Here is a 13,352-nt window from a genome sequence, read left to right on the forward strand (position 1 = left end):
AGAAATCTATTTCCGTGTGCCTGTAAATGCAATTCTTGTGCAGAAATTTCAGTATTATGCATGCAAGTTTTGTGTGCTATTAATTCATCATGTTGGGACATGTGTGGATGTGTGTGTGTGTGTGTGTGTGCGTGTGTGCGTGTGTGCGTGCGTGCGTGCGTGCGTGCGTGCGTGCGTGCGTGCGTGCGTGCGTGTGTGTGTGTGTTCTTTTTTAACTATATTCGTGGGGTCCAAAAACCGGGAATACAGTATACTTGTGGGGTCCGGACAGCTTTGTGGGGCCAAAATGCTGGACCCCATAACTTTAAAGGGCTGTTTGAGGGTTAAGACTTGGTTTTAGGATTAGGGTTAGAATTAGGTTATGGTTAGGGTGATGGTAAGGGTTAAGGTTAGGAATTTAGTTGTGATGGTTAAGGTTAGGGTAAGGGGCTAGGGAATGCATTATGTCAATGACAGGTCCCCACAAAGATAGTGAAACGCACTATGTGTGTGTGTGTGTGTGTGTGTGTGTGTGTGTGTGTGTGTGTGTGTGTGTGTGTGTGTGTGTGTGTGTGTGTGTGTGTGTGTGTGTGTGTGTGTGTGTGCTTATGTTTATCAAATAGATCCTAACACTGTTTCTCCTTACTGTCTTTAGGAAGTAGATGCCTTTCCATTAGTAGATGTAGAATGAGGAGCAGTGGGAGGGATATTTGCTTGCACCAATTAAGTATGTCATTAACTCTGTGCAACACTCTCACACACACGCACAAACAGACACGCACAGTATTTAACACATTTAATTGAGTCTGTGAGTCAGTGTGTGTGCCTCTGTTTCTGTCTGAAACCTGTTGTGAGTGAGAAAGGACTGTGAGGAGTCTCTCTCATTCTTGCTCTCTCACTTTCTGTCCCTTACTTCAGGGCTATGTGCACACAGAGAGACTTTAAGGTGGTGTGTGTGACTGTGTGTAACACATACATACAGTCACACATTTTGTTTTGGGTGTGTGATTGTGTCAGAGAAAATTTAATCTGAATGGGATGCCGCCCCCGATTATGTGTGGTGTATGTGTGACAGTAAGATCATTAAAGCATTTAATACAAAGTCTCCACTAATATAATAATAATAATAATAATAATAATAATAATAACAATAATAATAAATTGAATTTATATAGCGTTTTTCAAGGACTCAAAGTTGCTTTAATATTACCTTCATCCACCTTAAATCACAGCAGATGAGGGCTGGACCAGTATGGGTTATTGGGTGGCAAACAACACTTTTGGCTAGATTTAGCTATTTAAATGTGACCATTTTCAAACTAAGGCCTTGCCAAGAATTCAAAAATACTCTGTAGTGTTTCTCCATGAAGTTCATACTAAGTTTAATAAGGGGAGATAACATAATTGCATGAAGGATGACACAAATGTCTCATTATAATTAATACAACTTACAGTTTTCCCATAGGAAACCAGTGCAGATGCTAAATATATAATCACCCCATCACATCTGTTTTATGAGAAGTGGTTGATACAGACAGGACCAGATGTTAAATAAAGATAACAGCAATAATGCATCAGTATAGCTCTAGATTCAAGTCCTGGTTTGTTAATGTTTACCAGTATTGATTGAACTGTCCACCTGGCCAGAAGGATGGTGGTTGTGTTTTATGTCTAATGTGGTGTTTCCCTTCCAGCCTGTGCTGAAATGCTAATAATGTATGCTGTTTGGGCTGGAGGGAGTCCATTACGTTGACTGTATCACATCTTTGTCCATCAAGGGACACACACTGGGGGAATGTCGACAAAAAAGGAAGGAAGAGTGAGTGAGAGGGGGAGAGGCCTGCACGCATATTCTGGGAAAAGTGTGTGTGTGTGTGTGTGTGTGTGTGTTCAGTGTGTGTGAGTGTGTATTGAAACACAGCAGACACGTGTCACCTCAGCTCCTGTGCCGTCAAGCTAAACTGACATAAACAGCCCCAGGCGGCCCTATCAGAGATGGACTTTACATAACGGCTGAGTCACACACAATCTATTTTTATGGCTTTAAGGTGTGTGTGTGTGTGTGTGTGTGCGTGCGTGCGTGCGTGCGTGCGTGCGTGCGTGCGTACGTGTTCCAGTGCTACAATCTTTCTGAGAGCAGATTTGAGTTTTAGACCTTTAGAATGAGGGCATTTTTGTGATGTCATCCTGACCAAGCTTCACTCCTTTAAAGCGCCGTTTGAGAACTCAGACTTGGTTTTGAGGTTAAGGTTAGAATAAGAATCAAGTAAAGGGAGGCTGGGGGATGTAGGGCTTTTTTAAGTGTTTTGGGGGAACTGTTTGCCTTTATGAGAGTACATTCGAGAGCTGATAGGAAAGGAGAGGAGAGATGTGCAACAGGATGCCCCAGGCATGTAGTGCTGATGGTAGTGAATAAGTCAGGATGAGAAAAGGTGTCAAAAATCAGTTATGTGAAGTAGAAAAAGGAGGCACAGAATAAAAGCAGTTGATGTCTGCCCAAAATTCCTTTATTCCTTTATTTGGATCTCCATTAGCTGCTAAAAATGTAGCAGCTACACTTCCTGGGGTCCACAGAGAATACCTGTCCTCTGTCTCTTTACTTGTTAGGGTGAGTAAACGTTAGTAAGTAGTATAGGCCAGGGATTTTTTAGGTTGACACCATAATCAATATTTTAAAAGTTTACATGTAGTAGAATTGTGCCCTAGATATGTAATGAGAATGACATTATACTTTATTTGAAAAATACACTTTCTTGTGGAGAAACTAATGGCGATACTGTTTCTAAACTAAACTAAATTCAGATGATTTATCATTTGGACTCCAGTAAGTAGTGAGCACTAAGGAGTTAATACCTCCACCGAGGCTGAACAATCTAAATTTGTTATGTTAATGATAGAAAATGTTTAGAAATTGTAATCTGCTTCTGGATATGCATTAGAATATAAACAGTTATGGAACAACTATACTTGCCCCAGTGCAGTAGTTCATGTGAAAAGGTAAAAATGCTCTATATCACGAGGGCCTTGTTAAAATCCCTGGACCTGTATCTGTTCCAAATAGTACTCACTTCTTCCTTGGCCTATAGCCTAACTTTTTGCAAGATATCCCGCTCACTAACAAACAAACAAACATATCCACAAGCTAATAATGTTTTTTAACAGAGCCTAACATTTATGGATGTAAATTCAATTAATTAGCCTAAATGTAATTCACTTCAATGAGCACACAGCTATGAGGTTAGGATTAGAGGCTAGGAGAATGAATGTAGTCACTGGAGGGTCTTCGAAACAGAGAAACACACAAAAACTGAACTCAAAAATGACACACCATCCTTAAATTATTGTCCTACTTCACTTTGCACAATATTTAAACTTGTTTTAAACATCTTTCAAACATTTAAAATATCAAATAAATACCATATATAAGATAATAACTGCTACTAGTATTTTAACAGTCTAATATATGTCATTTTTATGTCTACATTACCCATTACATTATCCAAATCACGCAAAGGAGAGGGTTACTAAATTCCATCTTGAATAATGTCAAATATGAGAGTGTATTTGATCTGGATTACCAGGTGAAAAGCAAAATTCCTCAGGATAATGCAGCCTACTGGGAGTCTAATGAATATTTCAACATTGTTTACATGTAACTATTATTTAACACTGTGTAAATAGCACATGTTTAATACAGTATGGGGACAATGCTTTAACTCAACGAGCTATGTTCAAGTCCCTGTACCATGAAATATCCACTCATACTGGAGTGTCCTTGAGCAAGACACTGACCCTCCAGCTCCAGTGCTATTGACCCTGACTTCTGACCTCCAAGCAAGAAAAGAGCTTACATAGATCCAGAAACTTTATTGCTAATGTAGGAAAGAAACTTTAATTCTAAATACTGCAACGTTTAGGTTACATTTCCAGATTTTTTGTAAATCAATAAAGTTTTGTGTGAAAAGTGTGATATTTTCATTTATTTAGTAGCTAGACGTTGTTGTATATTTGATTATGGACCGACTAATGATGGAGGTCTACAGCATTTGTAGCTCAATTATCAGTTTGCTAAATATTATTTTTAGCTCTTCAACTCTTGATGGACAAATGTTGAAAAATGGAAATATGCAAAAGAAAAGCATTATTGATTGTGGGTTGTTTTTACCATCAGATGTTGATGCAGCTTCTGCTCTGTGGCCTGAAACGCCACATCTCAGTAACCCAAATAGAAAATCCTGACCTTTACAGTCACATGTATAGTTTGATGATGGGAAACCTCTCTGATTATCTATATTTATGAAGGCAGTATAGGACTTTATCAGCATGGGGGTCTAAGCGCTGCGTGTCTGTCCATTCAAAATTATTGGTGATAACGAATAGCTGATGGCAACACACACTCACACACAGACACACACACACACACACACACACACACACACACACACACACACACACACACTTTGTTATATACAGTTTATGAACATTATGAGGCCAGAATACGATAACAAATCCCCTCTCCACTGCCTCAGGCTTCAATAATTTACTTTTATCCCTACATATTTCATAACGTCAATCTCAACTGAACTTGAATCTATCAATGTGTATTAACATTCAAGCATTCTGAAAGAAATCTTTCAGTCTGTGCCTGCCTGCCTCACACACAGCATCACAGCTGATATCACTATGTTGTATATGTAGGATACACTGCGTATCACACGTATGAGTTATGACAAAAAAGATAACATAAGAAAACCAGAAAAAAAATGTACTTCATACAGCAGTAAAAGTTGGACAAAATTAAGGTAAAATCTGTTCATTGGCATTTTGACAGTCCTTAATGATTAGAATTATTGTTTAATTAAGTTTTTTAGGTCACACATAAACCATTACCTCTGCCATTACAAAGTTAGTAGGCTACACTGCAATATTACAGTTTACACATGTATTTAATGAAGGAAAATATTTCCAATAAATTTGAGTGAATTTCAGTAATGCTCATGTACGCATGCAAAGGCACACACACACACACCTACCTCTCCCATGCTGAGTCCCTCTGAGCCTTCCCTGCTCCACTTTTTTTTTTCATCCGTCATTCTGGAGCATGTCAGTGTTTAACCCCCTCCCACGCTGACTCACACACACACGCACAAATACACCTTTTCCCCTTCTTTCCACCTTAACACACACTGCCGGACACACACACAGCCAATCCAGGGCACAAGTTTAAACAGACAGACACCAACAGTTGAAGCAGTTGTGTGCGTGTTGAGGGGTGATACAGAATGGTTGTATATCTACTCATGGCCGACAGGAATCATTTTGTAGTTTGGTAAAAGAGGGCTTCTGCCATCCCACCAAACTCTCTCCTTTTCTCCACGGGAGAGTTTAGGAGGCTGCTTGGTTCCATCCTCGCTGCATCCAGCATTTAGGCTGCTTATGGATTTTTAACTAGAGTGTGCAGCGCCCATAGTTCAAAATAAGAAGGTTTAAAACTTTTAAGCCTAAACCTGTACTTTCCCGTTGAGTGAGGGGATATGCTCAGCTGTTTAAATCCTCAGGGGTATTTAAGGTAGAAAATAGTGACGTAAAAAAATAAAAAAGGTGGCTAAACTGTGAGCTGCAGTCAGAGAATATCATTCAGCAATCAGGGATTAACTAACCCTTTCCCCCAGTAAAAAGGCCATCCTTGTGTTACATCAGTATGTGTAAGATAAATATTATTAAGATTCAGAGGAACCTAAAAAAGATGAGCAAACTCTTTTGTGCAAATAAGTCATAGATAAACATAGTGTTGGTAGGCATCCTCATATTCCTGCTTAACTGTCCTAAAAACCTTTTTAAAAGCAACATGTCCTTGGTGTGTCCTTCACATTATCCACTTTTAAATGAGTACAATTTGTTAATTTTCCTGGTTCTGAGTTGCTGTAAATTAAAACAAAATGTTTTGAGACCCAGATGAAAACTGGCATCATATCATATCTCACATATTTAATAGCTTTATGGACCATGTGACAGCATGTAGGCATTTGGAGCCAACGTGCCTGAAATATTGAGAAGTCCTTCATTAAGCGTGACCAATAGATGCTGTGTGTGTGTGTGTGTGTGTGTGTGTGTGTGTGTGTGTGTAAAAGTAAATGTAAGAGCATCTTCCTAAACTAAGATTGGACATAGCATGTTGAACAAGCTCATGTCATGGGGAATATAAATGCGCTATGCGTAAAAGCATTAGCGTCGTATTCATGATAAGGAGTCAAAAACACGGCACAAAACAGATTAGGAATAAAACGCACAGGAGCCAATAGAGCTAATCCTGTTATCTCGTTTGATGTAAAATGCCAATGTGGAAGCATCCTCAGAGACCAAGATGAACTGAACATGAACTATGCTGCAGCGGCTATAGGCTATTGGCAACCTCATGTAAACATTGTTGTTCTTGACCTTAAGGGACACCCACGCCGTTTACCGCAATGTCACTGGCGGTCTTCGTGCTCCATTAATTGAGAGCCCGCACACGCGCGCCCGCACCGTTCTCCGTTTTTCACCAGTTCGATATCCTCCTGATGACATTGTATCACCTTTGAGTATTCACTGTCAGTTACAATCCCGGGTCTGTAATACATAAGCCGGCACTGATAGATGATCATTGTCAAGTTGAACATAAAGGAATTTGGGGCTTCGGGATACCGGGTGCCGGTGGAGACGCACTTCGGTCATCACCTGCCTTCTAACCAGAGCGCATTTAACATTACGCACGACAGGAAAGCGCGCGTGTACACACACTAATACACAGACATATGCATCCACAGATGACATAGAAACACGCATACACATCAAGAAAGACAAGACAAAAAGAAGACAGCAGACTTACAGGATGACCCTGGGCTCTGCGGGCTCCGCTCTGCGCCCCATTGTGAAATTCCTGTTATTCCCGTTGAATCCTCAAATGCCGTGGTCGCAGTCCACGTCTCTGCAAATGTACCAAAGGATCACATAGAGGATGAGGAGTATGGCGAAGATGAAGAGCGCTACTAGAATGGCCTTGGTCACCGGAGATATGAACGACTGCATGTCAGGAGCAGAGCCGGGCAGAGCGGCGTGGGGCTCCGCGTCCGTCTGTCCTCAGTCTGTTATCTCTCTCGCTCTCCACCTCTCCTCTCCGTCGCTCCGGTAGCAACTGTTGAGGACTGAGCCCGGGGCTTTGCCGTGCACGAACACACACATGTAGAGCCTGACGCACATGCACACGCACTCCGTGACGCGAATTTCTACTGGCGATCCAGGCGCGCAACGCGTGGGGGGATTTCCCTTGCTAGAAGCGGCGCAGGATTGGGCTGTCTGTCCCCAGATCCAGTCTCTCTGGCTTCCTGTCGCACATCAGAAGAGACAGAATGATAACAGTCACAGTTCGTTCAAAGAAGGTTGCACTACAAAAACCCGATGAAATTTAGCAGGTGGATGTTTAGATTAAACCCAGCAGAGACGTTTCTAGGACACAGCATGGAGAAGTCCTAAGTTGTGCGTGAGCTTCTGACGGCAAACAGGTTGATTAGTATTCCTCACAGGGGTGTGTGTGTGTGTGTGTGATGGCACTGAATGACAGACTATCATCTTATCACGACCCTCAACATCCCTTTTGCGGCAAAACTGTCAGTCGAAGGATTAAAAGATGGATCCAGATGGTTTTTGCATTAAACCCACTTCCACTTGATCTGCTCTTTATTGCTAATTTAGACCTAGGCCTACATAGCCTATGTGTAAAACAAACACAATAATCCCATGAAAGATGGTCTACAAATGTCAGAAACTGTTGTCAAGTCATAGTAATAATGCAGGATATAAACTAGGCCGATTAGGCTAAATATGACAAGGTGACAATTTGATAGGCTAAAGTTTTTTTTCGAAGGGGCATCTGCTTTGACGAACATATAGGCTAGGCTTACCAAATCTATAGTGGCCCTTTTGTAAATTACTGTGCAGATCCACCTGGCCGTGTGACATTTCTGTCTATGGGTGACGTCAAGCGACTTTAACGTGCCCGCAAAGCTATGGAAAGCATCCCGGGGAGGCGGTGCTGCATTTGAAAAAATGCTGCGCCTCAAAATTTGCCCATCTTTATGCAAATTAATCCGTTGAACGCGGCACGACTATCCAATAGAAGTAGAGCACAGGGGAGACTGGGAGAAGTCTCTTGCGGGTCCTTTGTTCTAGACATCCCACTACAAAAACGCTTAGGAAACTTTAGTTCCGAGTAGCGAAAATGGACGCGACACCACGCTTCAGTCATGTCGCAAAAGTGGATCTGCAGCGTTAGCCTTGGCAGGGGTGGCAGGTAATGTAGACTTAGGTAAGTTTAATCAGCAGTTTCCAGCACCCTAGTTATAATGTTGTTTTTTTAATATAGTGCCACCTACCGTACCGGAGGCTGCATTTTCAGGACCGCACTTCCAGGATTCTAGTTTTTCAATTCAACGCCACCTACCGAATTGGATGACCACAAACGATTAAACGGTTCATTCTACCCAAAAGCTACTTTCTGTCCAAATATTAAGTTTAAAAAGGGTTTTCCATCCAGATACTACTTTATGTCTTGCAATTTAACTTGAGTTCCATGTTGGACCATTTCTGTAATTAGCACAGTAACAGGTAAAATAAAGATGTTCTTTTTAAAATACATTTTAATTGAAAACAATAATATTAAAATTGTCACAACCCACCCCACCCAAAAGAGAAAAAAAGCAATCAAATAAGTCAAAAAAGTTTTTAATTTGGCATTTCCACATAACACTGTTCTTCATATAACATAACACTCAACAGTCACAACAGTTCGTGCAAGAGAGAGAGACAGAGAGAGAGACGCAAGAAAAAAAGAAATTAAGTTTTATTAAAGGTGCTCTAAGCGATGTTGGGTGACGTTCAAAGTATTGTCAAACAAAACGAGGCTAGCTCGCCCCTCCCTCCTCTTCATCCCGTCCTCTTCCCCTCCCTTCCGTGCTTCCATGCTCTAACCCCCCACCCCCAAATCCTTCTTGTCGGTTATTGGCTGGAACCATAGACTGTATAATATTAATGGACAAAGCATCCAGTTCGGCGAAGTGCTGCAAATGTGGAAGTGCCTTAAACCTGCATTCTATCTGAATTCCAGCATGGGGTGACACGTGCGGTTGCAAAAGGAGGTCGGTTTCTGTAGAAGTCTATGAGAAAGTGACCCACTTCTCACTTGATTTATTACCTCAGTAAACACTTTGATAATGAGTTTATGGTCTCAATCGCTAGTTTTAAGTCTTCTGCAACACAGAATGATGTTCATTTTTTGAAATATGGTCTCGTTGATTTTAAAATCGGCGATAAAGCAGGGGGTGTTTTAGGGCGTGGCTATGATGTGATTGCCAGTGAAAGTGTGTAACATAACGTAGAGTGTAAGGGCTTCTCCCTCACTCCTCCCTCTCGTCTAAAATCGTCACATCCGCAACCAGGACTCATAGCAGATCTCCACAAACCAATGAGTGACGTCACACATGCTCTGTCCATTAATATTATACAGTCTATGGCTGGAACGCTGGAAGACCGTTTGTTATGTTTCGTGGTGCAGGTTGGCCAGTTTGTTTTTGTTGCCATTTGTGGAGCCTGGGCTCTACAGAGACCGTGTGTTTTTACAGTGTGTTCAGGGGACAGGCAGCTCGCGGATAGTGAGGAGATGTTTGCTGTATGTGACAAAACATGTTGTAGCCTAAAAAACACGTGACTCTCCTCACGGATGACTGAGCTTCTCACCCTATCTCTGAGGAAGACACCAGCCACCCTCCTAAGGAAACCCATTTTGGCCGCTTGTACCCTGGATCTCGTTTGTTCGTAGGTGAGGGTAGGAACGAAAATTAACCGGTAGATCGAGAGCTTTGCCTTCTGGCTCAGCTCTCTTTTTCGTCACAACGATGCGATAAATTGAATGTAATACCGCCCCCGCTGCGCCGATTCTCCGACCAATCTCCCGCTCCATTGTCCAAACAAGACCCCAAGGTACTTGAACTCCTTCACTTGGGGTAAGGACTCATTCCCTACCTGGAGTAGGCACTCCATCGGTTTCCTGCTGAGAACCATGGCCTCAGATTTAGAGGTGGTGATCCTCATCCCAGCCGCTTCACACTCGGCTGCGAACCGATCCAGTGAGTGCTGAAGGTCGCTGGCCGATGACCACATCATCTGCAAAGAGCAGCGATGAGATCCCCAGCCCACCGAACTGCAACCCCTCTCCACCCCGACTACTCCTCGATATCCTGTCCATAAATACTACAAACAGGATTGGTGACAAAGCACAGCCCTGGCGGAGGCCAACCCTCACCTGAATTGAGTCAGACTTACTGCCAAGAACCCGGACACAGTACTCACTTTGGTCATACAGAGATTGGATGGCCCTGAGAAGGGACCCCCTCACCCCATACTCCTGCATCACCTCCCACAGTATCTCCCGGGGGACCCAGTCATACGCCTTCTCCAGATCCACAAAGCACATGTAGACCGGATGGGCATACTCCCAGGCTCCCTCCAGGATCCTTGCAAGAGTGAAGAGCTGGTCTGTTGTTCCAGGACAGAATCCGCATTGTTCCTTTTCAACCTGACGTTCCACTATCGGCCAAACCCTCCTTTCCAGCAACTTGGAGTAGACTTTACCAGGGAGGCTGAGAAGTGTGATACCTCTGTAATTGGCACACACCCTCTGGTCCCCCTTTTTAAACAGAGGAACCACCACCCCCAGTCTGCCATTCCTTAGGCCCGCCGCCTCACACCCTGGGCAACTCCGGAGAAGAAAAGAGTCCAACCCCTATCCAGGAGTATGGTTCCAGAACCCAGACTGTGCGTAGAGGTAAGCCCCACCGGATCTAATTGGTAGCGCTCCACCTCCCGCACAAGTTCCGACTCCTTCCCCCACAGAGAGGTGACATTCCACGTCTCCAGAACCAGCCTCTGCCACCCGGGTCTGGTCCATCGAGGCCCCTGACCTTCACTGCCATCCGTGTGGCAGCGCACCCGACCCCAGCGGTTCCTCCCACAGGTGCAAGCTAAAGACCCGCTGTCAGCATGAATAAGAATTCTAGTCGTTTCTCAAAGTCTAGGATCCTTCCTTGGAAGTTCTGGTCCTCCAAAGTACAATCTGCGGCATGGATATATATATATATATATATATATATAAGAAAACAGGGAAATCACACATTATTTGTTGACTTTGAATGCCGCCACACCGCCCACTACACTAAAACCCAGGAAACATAAATGCACATCCAAACATTACCAGAACATCATTAAAACATACTTCGACGAAGACAGGAACCATTCAGAACACAGTCCCATGGCCATGAGCCTTTGCATTGCTTCAGCGCAGAGTACAACGGCGTCCTGTTGGCCATTACAGTATTGTGCACACAACTACGCTAAAGTTAAAGCATATACAGACCCCCGTGTATTCCCTGTTTTTTTTCTCCCGTGTATTCCCTGTATTAGCCTACTGCTTTGTCGCTATGACTACCTTCTCCACCTTTAGCGTTTATTTACGTCTTTTGAATGAGCCTCTGAGGCACTGTGGCCACTCTGTGTTCGTCTGTTTGGTTTGGTTGTCATGGTAAAGTTGTCATATCCTAGTTAGCGGCAACGAGCGCGTCCTCAGAGCAGTTTTACCAGGGATCAGGGCTACCCGAATCTACCTCCCTCACACATTAGCCTACCCAAACCTCCACCTCACCCGCCGCCTGAGCCTAGGCCTACAGTGCCTGACAAAAGTCTTGTCGCTTATCTAAGTTGTAGGAACAACAAATAATAACTTGACTTGTAGTTGATCAATTGGAATCAGAAATGGTTTATATGAAAGGCAAAGGCTTCTGGATTATGCTTATTATACCAAAATAAAGTTTTGTATCATTCATTGAGTTTTATCATTGAATTAGGACAGAAAGGTCAGATTTGGCTTGGACAAAAGTCTTGTCGCATACAAAAATACAGCAATGTACGGTAGAAATTATACTTTATTGTGAATACACAAACATGCTACAATAACATCAGAGCATACGTAAAGTCATGGTGCCTTGGGAAAAAGAAAATGAGCTTGGAGGACTACATCCATACGTCTCGGCAATGACTCAAATAACGTATTGATGAAGTCATCTGGAATAGCAAAGAAAGCAGTCTTGCAGGACTCCCAGAGTTCATCAAGATTCGTTGGTTTCATCTTCCAAGCCTCCTCCTTTATCTTACCCCAGACATGCTCAATAATGTTCATGTCTGGTGACTGGGCTGGCCAATCCTGGAGCACCTTGACCTTCTTCGCTTTCAGGAACTTTGATGTGGAAGCTGAAGTATGACAAGGTGCGCCATCCTGCTGAAGAATTTTCCCTCTCTTGTGGTTTGGAATGTAATGGGCAGCAATAATTTGTTGATACTTCAGGCTGTTGATGTTGCCATCCACTCTGCAGATCTCTTGCACACCCCCATACTGCATGTAACCCCAAACCATGATTTTTCCTCCACCAAACTTGACTGTTTTCTAGGTGAATCTTGGGTCCATGCGGGTTCCAACAGGTCTTCTGCAGTATTTGCAGCAATTGGGATGCAGTTCAATGGATGAATCATCAGAAAAATCAACCTTCTGCCACTTTTCCACTGTCCATCCTTTCACCAAGCTGTGGGCCTTTGCAAATGCAACACACTTTTTTAGTTGTCTGTCTGTTTTAGTTGTGTTTAATGCTGGTTTGTGAGCACTAATTCGGCCATGGAGGCCACTGCGTGAGAGAATTCGACAAACTGTTGTTATAGATACAGGGGTTTCTGGTGGCCAGCCCAGAAAAAGGGCTGGCCCTGGACTGTCGAAGCAACAAATGGTCCTCTCTAACAGTTGTCTTATGGGGTCTGCCTGACCTGGACTTGTCATGAACTTCACCAGTTTCTTCAAATCTTTTTCTTATCCTTTCCACTTGACGTTTGGATACATTGAAGATGTCTGCCACCTCAGCAGCAGACTTGGTCTTCAGGCTCTTGATGATCAGCACTTTGGTCTGTGGTTGAATCTTTGGCATGTTATGAGAGGTCAGGTTGCACTTCACATGAAGGTCTGGTGTGCTGGAGTTCTTTTTATACACACCCAGGAATGTGTTAATTACAGTATTTGTCACAGGTGAAACTCTAATCTGTGATTGGTTGAATCATATAAAGACACAACAAGACTTTTGTCCAAGCCAAATCTGACCTTTCTGTCCTAATTCAATGATAAAACTCAATGAATGATACAAAACTTTATTTTGGTATAATAAGCATAATCCAGAAGCCTTTGCCTTTCATATAAACCATTTCTGATTCCAATTGATCAACTACAAGTCAAGTTATTATTTGTT

General features: G+C 42.9%; 1 protein-coding gene across 4 annotated transcripts in view; it reads right to left on the bottom strand.

The window, feature by feature from the left end:
* Positions 1 to 7,490, bottom strand: part of LOC116037699 (dehydrogenase/reductase SDR family member on chromosome X-like) — a 52,235-nt gene extending 44,745 nt beyond the window's left edge. For 2 of the 4 annotated variants that reach the window (XR_004897991.1, XM_031281672.2), the window contains exon 1: positions 6,848 to 7,490. The gene's annotated coding sequence lies outside the window, so the exon portion shown is untranslated. Of the gene's footprint in view, positions 1 to 4,649; positions 4,655 to 6,847 lie in introns of those variants that run through there. The other 2 variants (XM_031281674.2, XM_031281671.2) reach the window with 2 other exon arrangements.
* Positions 7,491 to 13,352: the final 5,862 nt, after the last annotated feature.

Source organism: Sander lucioperca, chromosome 8 (genome assembly GCF_008315115.2).
Source record: "Sander lucioperca isolate FBNREF2018 chromosome 8, SLUC_FBN_1.2, whole genome shotgun sequence".
Taxonomy (NCBI): domain Eukaryota; kingdom Metazoa; phylum Chordata; class Actinopteri; order Perciformes; family Percidae; genus Sander; species Sander lucioperca.